The sequence below is a fragment of the Mobula birostris genome, chromosome 27 (assembly GCF_030028105.1).
Source record: "Mobula birostris isolate sMobBir1 chromosome 27, sMobBir1.hap1, whole genome shotgun sequence".
NCBI lineage: Eukaryota > Metazoa > Chordata > Chondrichthyes > Myliobatiformes > Myliobatidae > Mobula > Mobula birostris.
Window position 1 is genome coordinate 27,929,706 of NC_092396.1, and position 13,407 is coordinate 27,943,112.

Consider the following 13,407-nt stretch of genomic DNA (forward strand, 5'->3'; position numbering starts at 1 on the left):
TCGCAAGACTAACAGATGCCTTTAATTAATTAAGATTATTCCAATCTCTTTGTATCAACATTGTTACTGTGTTTATAATTTTGAAAATTAATAAAAAGATTTAAAAAGAAAAGGAACTCAGCAGGACAGGCTTCATCTATGGAAATGAATAGACATTTGACGTTTTGGGCCAAGACCTTTCTTCAGGACCGGAAAGGAAGGTGGAAGACACCAGAATCAAAAGGATGGTCACGGGGTGGTAGGTAAGGACAAGTGGAACTCTATCACCATTAAGTCATTGGGAAGATGGGATGAGGGCAAATATTCAGGAAATGAGGATGAGGGCAGCATCAATAGTAGAGGAAGGTAAACCCCATTCTTTGCAAAAGGAGGACATCTTTAATGTCCTGGAAAGGAAAGCCACATCCTGGGAACAGATACAGTGGAGACAAAGGAACTGAGAAAAGGGAGTAGCATTTTTACAGGAGACAGGGTGGGAAGAAGTATAGTTGAGATAACCATGGGAATTTGTCGGTTTATAGAAGATGTCGATTGACAATCTGTCTCCAGAGATGGACACAGAGAGATCGAGAAAGGGGAGGCAGGTGTCAGAGTGAATTTAAGGGCATGGGGGAAGTTGGAGGCAAAGTTGATGAAATTGATGAGCTCAGCATGGGTGCATGAAGCAGCATCAATGCAGTCATCAGTATAGTGGAGGAAGATTTGGGGAACATTGACTTGGAACATGGTTCTATGTAGCCAACAAAAAGGCAGGCATAAATGGGGCCCTTGTGATTAGCAAAGGTACCCATTGAATCTGGGGAAAGTGGGAGGAACTGAAGTAAAAATTGTTGAGGGTGAGGTCCAGTTCTGCCAGATGGAGGAGGGTGATGGTGGAGGTGTACTGGTTGGTTCTTTTATTGACAAAGAAGCAGAAAACCTTAAGGTCTTCTTGATTGGGGATAGAATGGTAATGGGACTGGGCATCCGTGGTGAAAATGAGATGGTCAGCGGCAGGGAATTGAAAGTTAATGAGGAGATCAAGAGCATGACAAGAGTCATGGATGTAGGGTGAAAGAGACTGAACCAAGGGGGTTAGAATGGAGTCGTGCTATGAGGACATGAGTTTAGTGGGGCAGGAGCATGCAGAGACAATGGGACTATCCCGACAGTCAGGTTTGTTTCCATCCAGTTAGTTTCTGCCTGGGTAGCCTCCAAACTGATAGCATGAATATTGATTTCTCCTTCTTGTAAGAAAAAAAGTTCCCTCCACCCCTCCCTTCTTCTCTGTTCCCCACACTGACTCTTACCTCTTCTTACCTGCCTATCGCCTCCCCCAGGTGCCCCTTCCTATTTCCCTTTCTCCCATGGTCCACTCTCCTCTCCTATCAGATTCCTTCCTCTCCAGTCCCTTTACCTTTCCCACCCACCTGGTTTCACCCATCACCTTCCAGCTGGTCCTCCTTCCCCTCCTCCCACCTTTTTATTCTGGCATCTTCCCCCTTCCTTTCCAGTCCTAAAGAAAGGGCTTGGCCTGAAAGGTAGACTGTTTATTATTTCTGCAGATGCTACCTGACCACCTGAGTTCCTCCAGCATTTTCTTTTTGTGTTGCCTTTTGATTTCCAGCATTTCTCATGCTTCTATTTTATTCCATGACACTTTAAGCAACCATTGACCTTTGGAAAAAAAGTTGAAACCTTACATAGTTCAAGATGCAACATCCCTGACATGTTCATTCTTTTAAAACAGACCAGCCAGACCGGAAATATGAAATTAAAAATCTACCTAAGCAGATGAAAAACCATTGAAAAATACATTTGCCCCTGGTGTGGGTGGTAGAGTACGCTCAGGGGTTTTGATCCCTATTTCTAAAGGTATAAGCTTATACATTCAGAAGACATAAAAGCATAGACATTCCTGCGCACACTGCTAAATTGTCAGAGATGGGGGCTAATGTGCAAGTGTATGTCTATTGCCCTTCTTTGTTTTGTTGTTCATGACAGGGTCCGTGCCCTTGTTTGTCACCTGTTTCTGCAAACTCCAGGTGAAAGACAAATCTAACAACCAGGCAGAATTATGGCATCCACCAGTATGGTAGGCGTCTGAGATAAATATGCATATAGCATCGAGATAAATTTAAATAATTTTCATTTGGAGAATAATCCTTATCTTTTCATATGAATTACTGCATATGTTCCCATCTGGCTGAAGTAGATTAGCTTCCTTCACTTATATTATATATTCAGAGTGAAGACTAGGGACAACTAATGACTTCAGGAGCTAAGGTCTTTGCGATGGACTCTTTCAGCAGCTGCTCTTTTTAAAATTTATACTTAAAAATTGCCACACAGGAAACTAACTTCTACAGGATAAAAATAACGCAATCAAACTGGCATGACAAGTGTTTCAATGTGGTGCGGGAATATAATTTATATTCAAAGTTCTTCCATCCCTTCACCTTTGGTTCTCAAATATTTCCTGACCTCATGGAATGCAAATGTTTTCCCACTGTCTGTTACCCGAAGGAGTAATCATCTGCAGAACTGCGATAATTATACTGCTGGGTGTCAGAATGTTAACTGAACAAAATACAGAAAGAATATTTTCATCTTGTCAGAACCTGGCAGCATGTGAACTGATCCACCAGCCTAATTTTTTTTTTGCTACTATCATGAAGCCCAGTTCTCATGTGCAGAAAGTCCAAAACCTTTCCTTCCTGGCCAGCTTGTACCCTGCTTTTTGCTGTGGCACAGTTCCATTTCCATTAGCAGCACAAAGCCTGCTCCAATAAGACACTCAGAAACCTATCTGAGTGCCAGTCACGAATGTATGGCTGTGCCTGCAAGCAGTCCATATGAGGCACATTGTGGGTCTATCAACCGTCGTGATTCATCTGTTGAATCATCATAGGGAATGGGCGTTGCACAAGTTACTTTAAACACTCCAAATTAGCAATTGAATGTAGGAAAGAGTCATGCAGTCAGCCCAATTCTATTCTCAAATCTCCAAGAATACTCTTTCCATCAGGAATTTCCTAACAGCAATTGGAAGGGGAGCTGCAATTGTCTCTTCCCTTCACAAACAAAGAGGACTGAGGCCAATCATAATATGTTCATTAACTCATTAAACTCAGCAATGGAGCCAAGGCTGAAGGCAAAGCATCTGATTCACACACCTCTGAAATACACCATGGCTGTGCAATCAGCAAAAGAGAACTCACCAAAAATTAGGAAACTGCTGGAGATCTGAAAGGCAAACAAAAAATGCGGGAAATGCTCAAGTCTGCCAGGCAGCATCAATGGAGAGAGAAACAGTGGTAATGTTTCAGGTCACTTCTGTTGGATTAAGGTATAGAACTGTTATTCTCCAAGTATTTTCCTTGTAGCTTAAGTTTCCTATGCTTGCTTATAATTTTTATATAATCACCCATATATATGTAATTGTTCTAGTAATGTAGCCGATTTTGTATTTTTCGAGAAGCTCTCAGTTTTCTGCAGCAGGTGTCATGCCTCTTGAGTCTTGTTTATAGGGTAAGTGTTATCATTAGAATGTTGGTCGTCTCCAGTCTGAGTGTGAGATGACCACGACTTTTCTTTTTTTTAATCTTCTTTTCTCTGTTCCTTCCTTGTTCTTTTAACTTGTAATAAAAAGGTCAGAACCACCATGATATATGCCTCATTCTTGACTTCTGAAGAACCTCTGGATCAGTATCACAGATCCAACTCTTCATCACAACCAAGAAACTGAGAAAACCACTATGTTTTCTATTTTGGAAAGGGAGGGATGGATGGGATAAAAAAAGATCATAGATTATTTGTGATAGGCTAAGTCCAGGTTGCCTAAGGTTTGTAGAGTTGCCTGGTCAATAGATTAACGAGGGCAATTAGTGAATGAAAAAAGAGCTTTTTAAAATTTGCAAAGTGCAGGTCAAAGTTCAGAGTAAAATGCACAACCTAAAGGAGGATGGTAGAAATGCCCAGCAGGAACGATGCTTGTAGAGAGAGGAAAACTTCATCACTATTATACAGTACTTGGATAACCTACATCAGAACTGGACCATTCTCATACAAACTGAAAAAAGTGAGTTAGTTGAAACCATTGAATTCATTATTAAAGGTTGCAACATGCGAGATGGAAGACAAAGTGCTGTTCATTTGTGAATGCACTTATCAAAGAAAACTGATATTTTTCCTGAATAATTAAATACTACAATAACCTTGATATTACTGTAAACTATTGGTGTAATCACTGCTGAAGGGAAAATGTTAGTATATACATCTTTAATGGGATTGTAATATAGTTAAAACAATTGGCTCAGAGGCAGTTTTCCTCATCATGAAGTCAAAAGTTCAAACAGCACATAATGCAGGCTAATACAACAGTGCTGCTTTGTCTGATAAGAACATAACCCACAGGAGCAGAATTAGGCTATTTGGCCCATCATGGTTGATCTTTTGGATGAAATGTTAAATCAAAGCTCTTTAATTCAATCTATTTATGTGATCATATAAGGTCAACTGAAACCATCCAAAGTTTATAGGAAAAGCAACCGTTCTTCATCCTCACCAAGAAATCAAATAATTAGTCATCTTGTGCAGAACGCAAACTGGTCTATTATATTGCTACAAGAAATGTAGTATCACAGGTTTGTTTGACACCGGTCTGCAATGGTTTTGTTTCTATTGTTGGACCCACTGGATAATATCATCGCTGGCATACCATCACGTACAAATGTAAAATGTAATTTTTTTTTGACGGTCAAATTTAAGAAGGATGTTCCACATTCCCTCTTGATGTGATGACACGCATCGAACCACGCCAACTTCCGGCGTTTAGAAGCTCCAACTCTCCGGCGTACAGGTAGCTGGCACAGCCCCCTTAAGGATTCAGGACCATCCCGCTAATTGGCAATCATGCTTTGGGTGTCGAGAATTGAGTATTTAATGAGCCTCAGTGCTCAGTCATAAGCCCCACTAGTGATATCATGCAGCTCAGTTCATTATTCAGTCTGATACTGTGTCTCGATCATTGCTTTGGGTACTCCAGCATTTAGCTCCCAACCATCCTCGTCAGGGACTCTCATCACAGTACGATTGAGCCAGTATGGCTCCAGAGGGGTATCAGAGTCTTTCAATCACTGAGACTAGTCAAAGTGAGACTTTCAGACAGAGCCCGGAGATACACGGCCTCCAGGTAGCCGGTTGTTAACTTTCGCAAGGAGGAAGCCAGAGTCGCTCAGGAGACTTAGTTGGTCGTTCTGCGGAGTCAGTACATCTTCCAAGCCTGGAGAGATCTGACGGTGACCTGGGTTCCTGCCATGGCTTCCTCATCCAACGCACATTAATGTTCAAACTCCAGCCACCCTCATGTCCCTTCCAAAGCCCGTAAGGTAGCAATCATTATTTCTCATCTGACTGGCAGAGGCCTGGCCTGGGCCATTGCGCATTGGGAACGGAGGTTGAGGATTTGCTAGGATCTGGAGGAATTAATGGCCGCTAAGAAGGTGTTTCATTACCCTGCTGGAGCCAGCCAAGCCTCGGACCATCTGATGAAGATTCAAAAGGGCAAACAGTCAGTGGACGACTACGCTATCACGTTTTGGGCCTTGGCCCAAGAGAGTGGCTGAAGCAGGGAGACCTTGGCCACTCTATACCACCACAGACTCTGAAAAGAACTGAACGATGTCCTCATCTTGGGAGAACCAGCAGAGGACTTAGAGGTTCTGATCGACCAATCCATTCATCTCGATAATCATCTGGCTGAGGCAAGTAGACTAAATAAAGAAGTCGAAGAAGGCTAGCCTGAGTCCAGCCTCAATGCATCGTAGTTCCACTCCCTGATCTTGGACCATGGTCAACCCGTCTCCTGCTCAGGGTCCAGTCGAACCCATGCAAATCGGCCACATAAGAATCTCTGCCGATGAGAGGTTTCAGCGTCGGAGTCAAGGCTGCTGCTATTACTGCGGGGAAGCAGGTCACCTGCGGACCAAATGCCCAAAGATGGAGCCGTCGGCAGAACCGTTAAGACTATCCGGGGTCAGGAGGACGTGATGGTAGCAGCCACTTCCCTCAACCTGAGGGTGGAATTCTCCTGGGGTATGAACCGATGAGAGGTGAATGCGTTTATGGACTCTGGGGAGGCTGCAAATTACCTGGACTTGGGGAACACCCATCAGCTCAACACACCGCTGTGGGAGTTGAACCAGCGCATGCCGCAACTGTCTTGGACAGTGGAGAATATTAGTTTCTATATCACTGAGTCTCCTTACATACCTCCGATCCTTGGGCACCCTTGACTGTCCCAGCATAACCCTTCTGTGAACTGGAAGGAAGGGAGGATCATTGCATGGCCCAGTCGCTGCAAGAAGGTATGTTTTCGGCTTGGTGTTCTGATTCCCATATTCTCCCGAGACCAATGGCTGACCAGGGGGCAGACTTCTGTTCAGGGTAACTTGGAGCTTTCAGGAAACCCAGTCCTGCCTTCAAGAGCAGAAGCTGGCTCCAGCCAACGTGCCTGTGTGAGTCCCAACCCTGTGCAGTCAGGAGTGCGCTGGAACTAGGTCTCCAGTTCAGGGGCAGGACAAATAGTTGCCCAAGCAATCTGGAACTCTGGCAGCTAAACCAAAGGGCTCCATTTGCCAGGTCTCATTTAAGTGGAAGACTATAAAACTGAGCCCCTTGGAGCCTAGTCCCAGGAGCACAAGAACAATTTGTTGCACCTCATTGCCAGTGTCTGAAGATAAAGACTCTTGGGAACCTATAGAGGAGAATCTGGGGTCTGCCAAATCATCCCTGCTTCCGAAAGGAGCTTCTGGAGTTGGCCTTGGAGGAAGGTTCAGGAATAATCCCTTCCACCTACAAGGATTTGGAAGAGGTCTTCAGCGAGGGAAAGACTTCAGTTCTTCCACTGCACCAATCCTACGACTGTGCAGTAGATCTACTGCTGGCACTTGTCCTTCACGGGGCTGATTATACACACTCTCAAGCGTGGAGAGAAGCACTATAGAGGAGTATATAAGGGAGACTCTTGCCCTGGGATTCATTTGGCCCTCCACTTCTCTAGCCAGTTCTGGCTTCTTCTTCGTACAGAAGAAAGACAGGAGCTTGCATCCATGCATGATTATAGAGGGCTGAATTGCATAACGGTCAAGAATCTTGCACTCATGAACACTGCCTTTGAGATCCTCCAAGGGGCAAGAATATTCTCAAAACCAGACTTGGGGATTGTGTACAATCTGGTTCGTATAAAGGAGGGTGACGAGTGGAAGACAGCATTCAGTACACTGACAGGACACTATGAATAGCTGGTCGTGCCCTTCAGCCTTGTGAATGTGCCAGCAGTTTTCCAAGCCTTTATAAACAATGTGCTCTAGGATGCTCTACATAAGTACACCTTTGTCAACTTGGATGACATCCTAATTTTCTCGATGTCCACTGAGGGGCATGTTGCTCATGTCAGAGATATTCTAAAGAGGCTTCTTGATCCATGGACTTTACGTTAAGCTGGAGAAGTTCGAATTTCATGTGACCACCATTTCATTTTTGGGTTTTATCATCTCTAAAGGCAATCTCAAGATGAACCCTACTAAGTAAGGCAGTAGGAGATTGGCCACAGCCATCCAGCATGAAACAAGTCCAACTTCAGCTCAGTGGCAGCTCTGCTGACGGCACTAACCAAGAGATCCACGGGCCCTTTTGTTTGGACTACTGAAGCAGATGCTGCAAGCACAGAGCTCAAACAGCAGCTCATGACAGCTTCTATTTTGGTTGCACCTAACCTAGACCTTCCCATAGAGGTGGACACCTCAGACGTCGGAGAGGGTGTAGAGCTGTCTCAATGTTCACCTTCGGACCATAAACTGCACCTGTACGCAGTCTTTTCGAGGCGGCTATCCCCGGCAGATGTCAACATCATCGTAAATAGAGAGCTGCTCGCAGCCAAATAGGCTATGGAGGAATGGTGTCACTGGCTTGAGGGGGCCAAAAACCCTTTCATCATATGGACAGACCGTAGGTAGCTGGCTTATATTCAAGAGGCCAAAAGACTGAACTCCAGTCAGGCCAAGTGGTCTCTTATCTTTAACCACTTTAATTTTGTCCTGACCTATCAACCGGGGTCAAAGGACCAGAAGTCAGGTGCCATTCGACGAACCCAAATGAGGGGAGCAGTCTACCATCATTTTGCACCAATCAAAGGTGATAGCGCCAGTTCATTAGGGAATCAACACAATTGTTCATAAGGCCCAGGCGCAAGAGGAGATTCCTCAGAATGGCCCTCCGGGTCAGCTGATCATTCCTAATCCCTTCTGGTCTCAGGTTCTTCAATGGGGTCATGCATCGAGAATGACTGCTCACCCAGGGGTTGCCAGGACCCTTGAGTTCATCAAAAAAGATACTGGTGGCCCGGAATGGTGAGAGTGGTCTGTCAATATCTGTAGGCATGCAAGGTATGCGCCCGGAACAAGGAGCCCCACACCCAACCTCAAGGGCTCCTCACCCTCATCCTGTTCTGAACCGACCATGGGCGCACATCTCCATGGACTTTGTCACGGGTCTTCCTCCTTCCAAGGGGAAGACCATTATCATGGTAATTGTAGGTCGCTTTTTGAAGGTCTGCAAGTTCATCACTTTGGACAGACTACCATCTGTGGCAGAGGCGGCCGAAATCCTGTGCCAAGTCTTCAGGATCCGCAGTTTTCCAGGGGACATTGTGTTGGATCGTAGTCTGCAATTCACGTCATGTTTTTGGAGGGCATTCTGTAAGCTGATTGGGGCAACAGTGAGTCCTTCCTCTGGGTTTCACCCTCAGCCCAATGGCCTTATGGAGCAGGAGAAGCAAGATTTGGAACTAATCCTTATATGCCTAGCCTCTGAAAGACTGGACAAGTGATGCGATCATTTGATGTGGATAGAGGTTGCTCACAACACTTTACGGCATTTGGCGCATGGAATAACCCCTTCCAAATGCCAATTTGGGTATTTTTCACCACTCTTCCCTGAGCAGGAGGCCGACGTCGGGTTCCTGTGGTTGAAGATCTACAAGGAGAAATGGACTAGAGCAAGAGAGATTTTATTAGCCTCTACCCAGAAGGCTGAAATGAAGGCGAACCATATGAGAAGACAGGGACCAGTTCTGCAGCCTGGGCAACTGGTCTGGTTGTTGACTCAATGTGGGGTTTAGGAAATTGGTGCCCAAGTTCATTGGATCCTTCAAGATTCTCAGCAAAGTAAACCGGGTAGCATACAACTTGCAGCTCCCCAAGACCCTCAAGATCAATCTCACTTCCTATATTTCCATATTAAAACCTGAGAACACTAGCCCTTTGGCCCCACCACCATCAGTCCTGCTGCCACCCAGGTTGGTCAATAGTGGACAGGTCTTCACGAACTCTTCAAGCTGTTCGGCAGTTCCTTGTGGACTGGGAAGGATTCGGACCCGAGGAACGGTGCTGGGTTCCTGAAAGGGACATTTTGGGTCCACCGTTCATCCATCACCACCATTATCATCTCTCCGAGCAGCCAGGAGTTGGCCATAAGGGATGGGGTCCTGTTATGACACACACCCAACTGCACCAGCTTCCGGAGTTTAGACGCTCTAACTCTCTGGAATATGGATGGGTGGCGCAACACCTTTAAAGATTCAGGAGCGTCTCGCTAATTAGCAATCACGTTTTGGGTGCCAAGAATTGAGTATTTAGGGACCACCTGAACGGAGCCTCAGGCGTAAGTCTAGAGTTTGCTTTGTGCTCAGTTCTCGATCCAGTTTGATTCCGTGTCTCAATCCTTGCTTCAGATACTCCAGCATTTGGGTCCAAACCATCCTCGTATAGGACTCTCGTCACACCTGATCGATCAAGTCTAAGGCATTTTTGAGGTTAAAAACCGGCTATGATTATGTTGACGACAGTCCCTGTGAATAACCCGGAGCTGATGTGCAGAGAGATTTCGTTTTCACTGTACCTCAGGGTGGATGGAATACATGCTGTGATTTGGGCAGCCCCGATTCCATCGCTGGTAGAATATAGAAGAGTTTTTTTTGTAGCAGGGAGACCCATCATTTACGACATTTGCTCATTTTCTTGAATGTGGCTATTGCTAATAGTATTGAGCAAAGCTGCTTCGACAGTTTTCCCAAACTTTCATGCGACAGTGCTGCATCTCACCTTCAGCAAGCTTCTCACTGCAGAACAGCTAATTTACAGGGCAAACAGGAAACTATTCAATCCATATCATCTGCACTCCCAAATGAAGGTTATTCCAACCTCAGCCTAGGTGCAGTACATAGATGACACTCGTGTACATGTACATACAGGAGCAAACATTATTAACTCATTCACAGAACTAAACCATTCTCCTACCTGCCTAGATCCTCTGCACATCATTGTCCTGCTCCACCGTCTCCCCTTCCCATTGTCAATAAAGATGTACTTTAAGATCTGGAAACAGGGAACCACTCCACATACCATGCAAGTTACCTCTCAATGAAATCAAACAGTGATGATGAAAATCACCACCACCTACAGTCGATGATCTGCCTTTTGCTTCACAACTCCAAACTCTGCATAAACATCAATATCTACTGGGATGCAGTGATCACCACCTTCTTTTATGCTTCTGACAACAGATTAGCTACAATAATTACCTCAAAATGTTGGGGGAAAAAACCCAATATTTTCTCTGCAGAATCCACTGGTGAAATAAGCCCTTCACTGTTGGTGTGCTGGCGCAGGCCACTATTCTTTGTAACAAGACCCAGCTCCATCCCTTCCCCCCTCCCGTCTCCTCCTATCATTTCGGATCTCCCCCCCCCCCACTTTCAAATCTCTTACTATCTCTTCTTTCAGTTAGTCCTGACAAAGGGTCTCAGCCCAAAACGTCGACTGTACCTGTTCCTATAGATGCTGCCTGGCCTGCTGCGTTCAAAGGTTGCATACCTCACACTAAACTCCTGAGTTCTGTCATAACAGGGGATTATTAGAACTAAGGAAATAAGTTCACCTTCATTCAGGGGCACACACAGTCCTTCCAGGTAAGGGAAAACTTCACCAGCAAATTTTCTGGGGCCATCTATTGTGTCCAGTGTTCTTGATGCGGCCTCCTCAACATCGTTGAGATCCGTTGTAAATTGCGGTCCGCTTCACCAAGCACTTCTGCTGCATCTGCCAAAAGCAGAACTTCCCAGAGGCCAAACGTTTTAAATCCCATTCCCTTTCCCATTCCGACGTGTCAGTCCATGGCCTCCCCTTGTACCAAAATGAGGCCACCCTCAGGTTGGAGGAGCAACACGTTATATTTCGTCTGGGTAGCCTCCAAACTGATGGTATGAATATCGATTTCTCCTTCAGTTTAAAAAAAATGCTTCGCTCCCCCTCCCCTCTTCTTCTATTGCCCACTCTGACCTTTTACCTCTTCTCACCAGCTCATCACCTTCCCTTGGGTCCTCCCTCCTTCCTTTTCTCCCATGGTCCACTCTCCTCTCCTATCAGATACCTTCTTCTCCACCTACCTGGCTTCACTTGTCACCTTCCAGCTAGCCTCCTTCCCCTCCCCACACCCTTTTATTCCTGCATCTTTCCCCTTCCTTTTCAGTCTTAATCCAAGATGTCGACTGTTTATTCATCTCCACAGATGCTGCCTGATCTGCTGAGTTCCTCCAGCATTTTGTGTGGGTTGCTAAGGATATTCTTATAGCTTAAAAGTGCATCCTTCGCATTGACTGATGGCCTTTCAAAATGGAAATGATGGAATGGTGTGGTGTTAAGAACCTAGAGTCCATTCAGTGGAAAACCAGTCTAAATGTATGGAGGAACCCACCACCCCACAATCCACCCACCTGCCCACATCCTGTGGCAGAGCCTACAGGTCTCATATTGGCTGTATGAGCATCTTAGAAAGAACTGAAGTGGAAGGATATCATCTTCCTGAAGAACTGCCTAATAGTGACAGAAGTATGCAAAGACCTTTGGTATGAACTGATGGCATTGAAGTGCTAAATAAATGGAGATGCTTTTATAAGGAGCCTCCAGGTTATAAATGAGTCCTTTGGTGTTCATACATTGAAGTCCATAGATTCTTACAACCTGCGTATTAGGTTTCATTTCTCCTTGTTGAACCAGTGAGTGGTTTGGACTTTTGAGCCTCTGCTTATTGCCGGTGATTTGAAATGAGATTTAGTCGTCCTTTACAATGAGTGCAGTGTACGGGCCATCAGAGGAAAGATCATTCCAAAGTGAAGACTTTGTGGCTTTGAGACTGTGCTCTGCAATTGTATTCCACATTGGTGCAAGAACGAGATGGAAATGATCCAGCAGTAAAAAGACAATAAATCGGCAGGAAATTCGTGCCCCATTGTGCATGCTGAATGCGTGTCAATACATGATGAATCCACCACTGAAATCCAGTTGTGTGAACAGTAAAAGGTGTGCATGATCTGTGTGCAATAGTCGTGGAAATCAGTGTGTTATAATCTGTTACTTTGTCTCCTGACTACTTGGCAAGATCGTGGAAATTTTACCTTCCTTGGTCTTGTCATTCCAACTGCAGTTTGGGTTTCACATCCTATTCACTTGAGAAGAAAGTGTTTGTCGGTCTGACTATCTCTTAGAAACTCCAAAGATTTGAGGTCAAAGTGCCAGTGATCACAATTCTACCGACAAAACATTTGAAAAGGTGGAAAATCTTCTCAATATTTGTTATTTATTTGTTTTTATTTGTGCTTTTTTTTCCTGTATTGATTCTATATTGTGCTTCTTTGTGTTTTCTGCAAATGCCCACAAGAAAATGAATCTAAAGGTGATATATGGTGTGCTTTGATTAAAAAAAAACTTACTTTGAACTTTGAACCTTCATGCATTTGTCCTGTTTTGTAATGTTGCACTGATGCATTCGAATTTCTGAAGGTTTGGTGTCATTTGACACAACTGGTCTTTCCTCCTCAGAGATACTTCAATTTGCACAAGCACTTTACTTTGTGCAAATCCGGAGGCTGTGTGTGGTTTAGTTAATCTTCCTCCTTTTCTGCCATTAGCTTAATATAATTAAAATATTTTTTCTCTCTCCCATCTTCTCTTTACATCTTTGACAAATCTGTGAGCAAGATATTAAACTTTTGGCTTATTTTCTACCCCTGCTGTTCTGTGACCAGCCATCTGTCAATGTCTCCATTTTCCAGACTTCTCTTTTGGAGAATAGTTAGGGCCAATTATATATTCCAAGGCAGTACTGAGATGTATAGCTCACTGGAGCGACAGCAGTGACTTATTAAGGCCTGTTTTATGAGCAGAAAGAGTCTCCAACCTACCATTAGTTTAATATCTTTGTGCCACACTCTCTCATGATTTCCTGGGCTTTCAAAAGCAAAGGGTATTGTTTATTTAGTGATCATTCACTATTTCAAATGCTTTATTTGACTGCTCTGTTTAACCTTTT

At 44.5% G+C, this 13,407-nt stretch overlaps 1 protein-coding gene across 1 annotated transcript in view; it reads right to left on the reverse strand.

The window, feature by feature from the left end:
- Window positions 1-13,407, reverse strand: part of igsf21a (immunoglobin superfamily, member 21a) — a 436,269-nt gene that overhangs the window by 18,011 nt on the left and 404,851 nt on the right. The window lies entirely within an intron of this gene.